Source organism: Callorhinchus milii, unplaced genomic scaffold, assembly GCF_018977255.1.
Source record: "Callorhinchus milii isolate IMCB2004 unplaced genomic scaffold, IMCB_Cmil_1.0 Scaffold505, whole genome shotgun sequence".
NCBI classification, from domain to species: domain Eukaryota; kingdom Metazoa; phylum Chordata; class Chondrichthyes; order Chimaeriformes; family Callorhinchidae; genus Callorhinchus; species Callorhinchus milii.
This window is the reverse complement of record NW_024705246.1, coordinates 21,570-29,364: the sequence shown is the minus strand read 5'-3', so window position 1 is coordinate 29,364 and position 7,795 is coordinate 21,570.

Here is a 7,795-nt window from a genome sequence, read left to right as displayed (position 1 = left end):
GAGGGCACGGAAGGCTGGAGGGCACGCAGGGCAGGGAGGGCTGGAGGGCAGGGAGGGTTGGAGGGCACGGAGGGCACGGAGGGCTGGAGTGCACTGAGGGCTGGACGGCACGGAGGTTGGCCGAATATGCTGCCGGAGAGAAAGGTCTCCAGATGTGGTTTGAAAGAGGCGGGAGGCAGAATGATAAAGGGACTTTCATGGCAGTGGTGAACCGGCTGAATATCAGCAAACCGATGCCTTCTGTTTGGCTCACTTCAGCGCCCCCACACCTGGAGTCCTGATAGCAAAACTCTTCTTGGATGCGCTCGCTCCGTACACACCACTATCTCGCAAAAGAGACCCCCGAGACCCTCATCCACGTGTTCAGTACATCCAATCTGAACTGTGCAAATTCCCTCCGCCCTCAAAATGCTGCAGATCATCCAGAACTCTGCAGCCGGTTTCATCTCCCACACCAGACTCCATACCTTGAGTCCTGACACCATCTCCCTTTTTGGATGCACTCACTTTACACTTCACGATGCCCATCGTAGTCCTGTTCGACTCTCAACCGTACTTCATCCGTGCAAAGACACCATCCTCCTTTCCTTTCAAATAGCGCCGTATCACGTCTTGGAGATTCCTGAAAGCGCTTAACAGAATATACTGTAAAGTGGATTGACTCCATATTTTGTGGGCAAAACTCGGCAGCCAATTGCACACAGCCGTGTCCAGCCGTGTCAATACCTGTATATTGAGTAATCATATATTATTATTATTTTTCTGTAGGAATTGTTTTCTCAAGAAAAAGAAATATGCCAATCGACCAAGAGGCGACGCGGGATCCAATTTACTGTTAGGTAAGCAGAGGAGTGTGGCGCAGGGAAACTTGCAAATGTTTCACCTTGGCATAATCTAACTTGTTTCTCTCGCTTGTGAGACGAGTGCTCAAATCAACGATCTACTTGAATCCACGAATAGACTACTGGAAATTGGAAACAGTTAAAAAAATGACATCATCGCAGATATAAGTTTAGGAAATGGCGATAAATATGGTGAGAGAATGTCGAAGTTCATGCAATGCTACAGGAGAATTTCCAACATAAGGGCATGATATCAAGCATCTGGGTATTGGAGGAAATAACATTGTTGAATGAAAAAGTATGTCTCATGGTCAACAGACACAAACCTTGTGGCCGTCTGTTGGCTGAAACAAACTATCTTTCGATAGCTCCTCTTCACCTGAACCAACCATCTCCATCACCCAACGTTCGTTGACGTATACATCGTCTAATCCAATTACAAATGCAAAGCTGTGAAGGATATTCTCGTGTAAAAAATGCAGATAATCCAGTCTGTTGCCAACGCTGTCCCTTTCCCCTCACAGTCTGCACGAATTCTGCTTATTTACCTTCAACCCGCCTCTCCTTATCTCTCCAGTTACTCGTCTCTCACATGAAACTCCGCATGTGCTCTCTCGACATCATTTTATATCCTGGATTGTACTCCTTCCGCGCACCAAGTTCAGCTCCACGTTTACCCCAGTCCTTACCACATTGCACTGGCTACCTGTCCCAGAGAGGATCGATTGAAAGATCCTGTCATCAAATCCCTCCGATCCTCTGCACCCCCCTACCACTCTGACCTCGCGTCTCCTCAAAACTGTGCCTCCGGGTCTGGCCTCCTCCTTGTCGGCAGAGTCCTCCGTACCACCGTCGGCGGCCGTCCCTTCAGCCACTTTTCTCCGAGAGTCTGGAAGTCTCTTCCTCACTCCCTTAGTCTCGCTCCCTCTCTTCCTATTTTCAGGTCTCTGCTGAAGACTTTTTACTTTCGACCGCGCCTTTGGTCACCTTCCAGCCCCGTCCCATGGCTCGGTCCCGGGATCCGTTAGATTGAAAGGCTCTCAGACGCCGACCGCTTTGGAGAGCGCTATATAAATCCAAGTTGTTGTTGTTGTTGTTAGCAACTTTTTAAATTCTTAATCCTTCCATTGGTACACTGTGCACTGGCTTCAAAGGCGCTGCCTTCAATCCCACCATTCACTCCCTCCCTAATGAAAATATATCCTCTCTTGACGTAATCCATGTTCCCAAATTACCATCGCCTCTAAACCCTGTCATCCTTTCAATGTGCAGTCCTGTTGCTCAGTGGTTTGATCACTTGCCTCACATAATCCCTCCAAAACCAAAAAAAAAAAAAATTGATCATTTTCAATCCACGACTGTTTGTGGGACATTGCTGTGCGCAATTGGCTGCCGCGTTCGCCCACAAATATACAGTCAATTCACTTTACAGTGTGTTCTGTGAAGCGCTTTGGGACGTCCTCCCGACGTGAAAAGCGCTGTATCAAATGCGAGGATTATTATTATTATTAAGTGTTCGCGTCCCGGTTGAGCGAAACGTTTAGCCGCTTTGCTTACTCTCCTCGCGGCTGCTTACCTTCTAGTAATACGGAAACCAGTTGTTGGTCCATCAGCGAACTTTTCTTCTGGGGCTGATAAGTCTATCGCAAGATAAACATGATATTAATACCAATTTGGTCGCTCAATCCACGAATGTTTGTGGAACACTGCTGTGTACAAAATGTTAACAAAAAATTTTTGTGGCGAACTCAGTTTATTCAAATATAAGACAACAATTGTACGTAAAACATACACTCCCCGATTCTGGAGCAGTCAGTGTGCTTTGACCCACCGCCTCTTTCTGCCTCGTTCTCTTCCGATTCTGCTGCTCTGTGTCAACAACCTTTCAGCTTTATACCTTTATGTTCATCCAATCTATTGTGAGGCACGTAGGCCTTTCGCTACTGGGCAAAGAGTCAAGTTCGCTGTTATGTCTGTTTATCCCAAGAACCAGACATTTTGACTAAAAACCGATTGTATCACCCCAAGGCCAATGGTTTTTTACTTCAAAATGTCATGTTGACCATTTCTTCTTAACCAGAAAAGCAGCTTATGTTATTGACAGATGTTGAGTGATGATGGTTCGAGTAGAAAATGGTGTTCTCCCCCACTTTGAATCACAGCAACAAGAATAGCAGCTTAACATTTCAATTTCATATAAACAAGAAAAACAATGGCCTCTCTTATGTTCCCACTCTTCTCTTGTGCTTCTGGCAATTTTTACAAGACGGACACGATTAGAAAATGACATGTGGCGGTGTAAGTATGAGACTATATATATAACATTACGAGCCGAAAGTTGAGTCGAACCTGGGATAACGAGTGTGTAGGTCGGGAAATGGCTTATTCAGATTGGATGCCGCGCAGTGTAGTGGAAAGTCCCTAAGTCCGCAAAGTACATGATCTACACACAGGGTTTCTGTTTCTTGTCCAACAATCCATTGCTGGAGATTATCGAGTGAAGGTGCCATCCAGATTTGATCAATTGATTCACAATCCAGATTAGTGAGAATTACACGACTCAACTGAATTCATTCATAGTATCAATGCTGGAATTTTACAACTTATTTCCCGATCATGAGATTGGCTTTACGTTTGTAGTAAGTTTACCTGCTGATCCAGACTGGTAATAGTCAGCGAGTGTACATACTGATTATATATCAAAATTAATAATATGTTTATGGCATCGTCAATAACAAGTTCTCATTACAGCCAAGTATTTCTTTTTTGGCATTTATGATCTTATTAAAAGCTGTATAGAAATGTTGTCTTCAGACTGTTAGTCTGGGATTTTTCGGGTGCAGGACAGACATGAGTACGGCTTCCAAAATTAAACTGCATTGCTCAAATTTGATGAGGAAACAATCGCCCACTGTGAACAACGAAACTCAAACGAAACGAGAAACTGTGGGGAAAACGGATTTAATGGTGATCAGTGCACTGCTACATAATAGTTACAGCATTGCTTGAACATTTTCTCCGGGAAGTCAATCTTCTCCTCGAATGTACGACGGAACTAAATAATGATTTTCCTTTACAATTTAAAACGGAGCAGACTTCGACGGCTAAATTATATGTGTGCAGTAACGTTTCCCAATACCATCACAACTCTCCAACCATATAAAACTACATCTTGTGAATATGATCTTTATCTTCCAGTGTCAAATGGATTGGTAGAGTTGGAATATAAGGAGTGAAATGTCATGTGTTGATTGCGCTGCGGCAACGTTTTACAATCAATCAGTATAAATAATCAAATTTTCTTAACCAATTGAAGCAACAGAGCAAATGGATATTGAAGAATCTTCTTCATTTCCTTTCTAAACTTGCCCTGAGTTACCGCATAGATGCAAGTGTTTGTACAGGAGCTCAAAAGCTGAAGCATGAATCCAGTCTGTTGGATCGTATTACGAATGCTACTTTCTTTATTTTGATAGTTGTAGTTTGCAACGGACCAATGTATCGAATAGACAACATTTGTCATCCACAAAAGTAGAAAACTGCCCGATATAGCGAAGAGCAAAATGATGGATTTTCTGCGTTTCATCATTTCGGGATCATTCTTTTTGTTAGAACTGCTGTCACCTCGGATTCTCCTGCGGGCTCTGGTGGCTATTAAAATATGCCTTACAGTCAAAGTATTGATAAATATAATGAGAACGGATACACATACAGGATTGAACGTACGGATCAACCATTCGTACGCTCTCCAATACGGTGAAGTGTGGTAACTGGGTTTTGGTCTGCAGTATTTCGGGATATTATTAATTATCACACCAGGAATCAACATGAAATAGAATGGAACGCACTGCGCAGAGCTGAGCACACACACTGCGGTTATCACCAAACTGGCCGATTTTACACAGCAAAACCTGTGTTTTATTTTCTGACAACAAATGGCGACATAGCGATCAAAAGTGAAAGCGACTGTTAGCCATATAGAGCATCGAGTCACGGAAGCGAGCAGAACAATTCGGAGCTTACACACAGAAATGTAGTACAAGAAGCTGAAACGGAAATACATATTATTAACGCGGTTCAGTAAAACATCATTGATAATGACCATTAGATCCGCCGCTGCCATGGCCACCAGGTAGAGAGTGACAACTTTGGATAGTCCGCACCTTCCCCGGGACAGGATCGCAATCGCCAACGAGTTCACTGAAAAGATGAAAAATACCGGGTTCACGTCCCAGCAGAATTGTGCCAAATCTTTCAGATATGACTGAAGATCGCAGGTTCAGTGACACCGCCACACAACAACAGCGGAGCAGTGCAGGTACCTGGTCCATCCAGTGGGTGATAACTGCAGTTCACCTTACAGGACCCACAACCTCGCAAACCCTCCCTCATCTCACCAATAATGCGCGGCCATGTGGCATTAGCCTCCCCGGCCACAGTCATAGCAAAACAGAGAGATGTGGGAGTCGGCAACTCCTTGAGAAGGCAAATTAGACTTATCCACTGAAGCCTTAAAGACTTGATGTCCAAGTGTCCACAGTATATAAATATGTAAGGTACGTGGAAGTCGGCAAAATGTGAATCAAGTTAAATAAACGTCACTGGGAAATGCACTATTCTGGAAAGTAATTGACATACCGGTCTAATGATTGCCTGTGAGAAGTTCCTCTGCACAGATTGGCTGCTTTATTCGCCTACAAAATGCACAATAACTGCATTTTACAGCGTAGCAACGGAGAAGTTTGGAGACAAACTGCTGATTTTAACGGCGTTGTTTCAAGCATATTGATTATTTTCCCAATGACTGATTTAGCAAACAGGTAAAATTGAAGAACTGAAATTAACGTTAGGTACAGATATGTTGCCATATACCAGATTTTGATTTCTGTAACTAATAGAGAACTGTTAACAACCTACCTGGTACTCCAACCACCGCAAGAAACGGGTAGTAAATTGCTTCTATTTCATATAATTTTGAAGATGACATGGCAAGATATGAGGAGGAGCGTTGTTGCCGAACACAGCGTCTCCAACTAACAGTTTGAAATAACGCATTGAGAGGCAATATTATTCATTCTAATGGGAAACCTCAGGGGAACCTTTATGGTGTGTAATGTCAGTCACCGTCCCCGGAGAGCAAGTCAGGGAACCCTCATCTCTATGACACATGGTTATCGAGCCAAGTAATCTTCATTTCTATGTCACGGGGAGACCTGTAGCTCAGAGGATAAAGTGCTCGCCTCCCAAGTGAGAGATGTGGTTTGATTCCCGCCAGGGAAAAACCTGCGCAAGTTTCCTTACTCCCAACCCATTGGAGTCCTGTAGCTCAGTGGTTAGAGCACTCGCTTTGCAAGCGAGAGACCTGAGTTCAATTCCAGGCAGAGGGCGAAACCTTGGGCAAGTTTCCTTACTCCACACAGAGCCTAATAATAATCCCTCCAAAACAAAAACAATAATAAATTGGTCATTTTCAATCCACGACTGTTTGTGGGACATTGCTGTGCGCAATTGGCTGCCGCGTTCACCCACAAATATACAGTCAATTCACTTTACAGTTTGTTCTGTGAAGCGCTTTGGGATGTCCTTCCGACGTGAAAAGCGCTATATTAAATGCAAGGATAATTATTATTATTATTATGATAGTAATCCCTCAAGAATATAAAATATAAAATAAATGAACGGGTCACTTAAACCCACGTCCGTTTGCGGGCACTGCTGTGCTTAATTAGGTGCTGCGGTTCACCCATAATTATACACTGTTCAGTATATTCTGTGAAGCTGTGACTTCCAGAAGACACGAAAAGCGCTATGTCAAATGCATGGATTCGGATTTTAATTGTTAGTTCACACAGATTATTGCAGAAATATTCACTTTGAATGCTAAGCGTCAAAAAGCATTAATCACTACAATTGATTGAGATATTCTGCGTCTTGTTAAAATCGTTTCGTGAAATAAATCATTTCTGAATTACTTTGTTTTTGATGTCGGTTCGCTAGAATGCAACTGAATCGCAAACATGAATCTAAGACAGTTGCATTTGAGCGAAGCGGAGACGAGAAGGTTAAATAACCTATTATTATTATTATTTAGACGAGAAGCTATGAAATAATTTTGGAAACGTGTTCACTATTCCTTGGCTTTATATATCATTCGATACGAATTTTACTGAGGTCTTCTCTAATCAGTGTAAGAAACTGATATCTTCAAACCCACATTGAACAGATGTCATCTTGGCTCACATTGCAAATAGTTGTTTGATCTGAAGTACAAGGTATTTTGTGCGACATTGCTGGGCACAAATTAGCTGCATAGTCGTTGTCACAATTAATTTACACATTAAAACTTTACAGCTTCTGAAATTATTAATGTGAGTCCTGGTTAATGGGGCTCGTGGCATAGTTGTCGAATTCACTTGATCGTATCACCTGTAACCTGGTGTAGTTTCATATTTGGGTGGGGAACGTAGAAGATTGAATGCGAGGGCTAATTTTGAAAAAGGATTTTATTTAATTTGCAAACAGACAATTTCGTCACTCAAAAGAAAACTTTGGTTCAAGCTGCAATTTCTCTTAAGGTTTACATGGAATGGAAAGCGCACTCTCTCCCTGGATGAAGCACACATCTGATTGATTTGCTGGGTTAGCGAAACACTGAGCCTGGCTGACAGGTCTGTATTAATCTCTGTGCCAATCAATGGGTCTGTATTCTCCGAACCGCAGAGACTGCATTGCAGAGATCGCCACGATGGACCGACTCGATTCCCCCAATCCGTTACGGTGACTGGCGCCTTGCAAGGAATTCACGACAAGGAGACTCGGTTCGCTCTGCTCTCGCACCCAAACCAGAAGGAAATAATGCTCCAGAATGGACTGGGGAAACTTTAAAATATGTTGATAATCCTGGCATTAACAAAATAGATATCTGTTGTTTCATTGACTGCAGCGTGTGTTCC